Genomic DNA, 1798 nt, shown 5'->3' with positions numbered 1-1798 from the left:
CTCTCTCTCTCTCTCTCTCTCTCTCTCTCTCTCTTTCTCTCTCTCTCTCTCTCTCTTCACCTCTCTCTCAACACACACACACACACACACACACACACAGAAACATTTGTTAACAGCATCTGTGCAGGCTGTTTGTACTGCGAGTCAACTTGGAAAAATAGCCAGAAGTGTTGATGTTTCAGAATGGTGTCAAATCATTTTTCACCTTAAGGACTGCATTAAATTTGGTGAAAATAAATCACGATAATACCAGTAATAACACTAGACATGCATATTTTATATTAGTCAACAACAGACACTTATGAAGAGGTTACTGTGTGTCCAGCACTGTGCTAAACACTAGGAGACCAAGAAAAGCAAAGAACAGTCCCTGATTTCAAGGAGATCATGGTCTAATTACTGTTTACAAAGTATTTGTTCACAACCACCTTCTATGCTAAGTAATCTAGTATTATTACCCTCCATTTACAGAAAGGGAAACCAAGGCTCAGAGGCAAGGCTATTTTCCTGCTATCACATGACAAGTAACCATTACCCAGTGGTTTTAATAACTGGGCCAAGACTGGAACATAACAACAATAATACCAACAGCAACAATAACAGTAACAACAACCACCATAGCAACAACAACATTTTCCTGTGTACTCCTAGAGTTGTACCAAGGCAGCTGGCAGGAAGCCTACAGGACATGGCCTTAGAGCTTCATACTTTTTTACCTGACCACAAGAAACAGTTATTTTCCCCACCTGTGCAACAGTTCACACAACATTAAATATAAAAGAGAGGCCAATGATTTGTCCTCAGACCTTCTCTATCAGAATTCCACCCAAAAAAAGAGATGAGAATGAAATCACTGGAATGATGAAGCTTATGCTGATAACAGCCAACATATGGTGCTTTAAGAGTTACAAAGTACTTTACACACATCTAATTTGATGACAAAAATAACAGCATTTATATAATGCTTCCAGGTTTGCAAATCTCTCATCTTTTCCTCATCACAGCCCTAGGAGGTGAGGTTACTGTTATTATCTCCATTTTACAGATGAGGAAATTGAGGAAGCCAGAGGTTAAGTAATGTGCGCAAGGTCACCTGTGAGCCTGAATTTAATTCACCTCCCCGGGTCCAAGTGCTCAATCTGCTACACCACCTAACGGCCTCACAACAGCTCTGAGATAGGTATTATTCCATAAGACTGAGGGAAGGTAAGTGACCTGAATGGACTGATGGATAGAGAGCTGCATCTGTAGTCTGAAAGAACAGGTTTCAAATCCCATCTCACACACGCTTACTAGTTGGGTGGTGTAGGTCATGGAGCACTGGGCCTGGAGTTAGGAAGATCTGAGTTCGAATCAGCCTCAGAGGTTGTGTAACTTCTAGATAAGTCACTTTGCCTAAGTCCCTGCTCAAGCACAAAATGGGGATAAAATCAACACACAACAGGGTTGTTGTGAGAATCAAACAACATATTTGTAAAGTACTTAACACAGTGCCTGGAACACAGTAGATCCTATGAAAATGCTTATTTTCTCCCCCACTCCCTTTCCCTTCTCTTATGTGACCCTGGGCAAGACACTTAACATCTCTGTGTTTCAATTTCATCATCTGTAAAAGGAGGTTGGACTTGTGGCTTCTCAAATTATCCTGGCTCTAAATCTATGATCCTATGATCCATGGTCACAAAGCTAGGAAAATACTAGATGCAGGACTCCAAGTCCTGTGGTCTTTTGGCTCTGAAATGATTTGGGGTGTGTGTGTGTGTGTGTGTGTGTGTGTGTGTGTGTGTGTGTGTGTGTG

At 41.3% G+C, this 1798-nt stretch overlaps 1 protein-coding gene across 1 annotated transcript in view; it reads right to left on the bottom strand.

Annotated features, from left to right (window-relative positions):
• The window catches only part of TOX2 (TOX high mobility group box family member 2), a 327435-nt gene that overhangs the window by 257650 nt on the left and 67987 nt on the right, over nt 1-1798 (bottom strand). The gene's annotated exons all lie outside the window — the stretch shown is intronic.

Source organism: Petaurus breviceps, unplaced genomic scaffold (genome assembly GCF_028583685.1).
Source record: "Petaurus breviceps papuanus isolate PSGF00001 unplaced genomic scaffold, PetGlider_PUasm1.0 90994, whole genome shotgun sequence".
In the NCBI taxonomy this organism is placed as follows: Eukaryota; Metazoa; Chordata; class Mammalia; order Diprotodontia; family Petauridae; genus Petaurus; species Petaurus breviceps.
The sequence above is the reverse complement of the archived record's forward strand: the minus strand, read 5'-3'. Positions and strand labels throughout refer to the sequence as shown.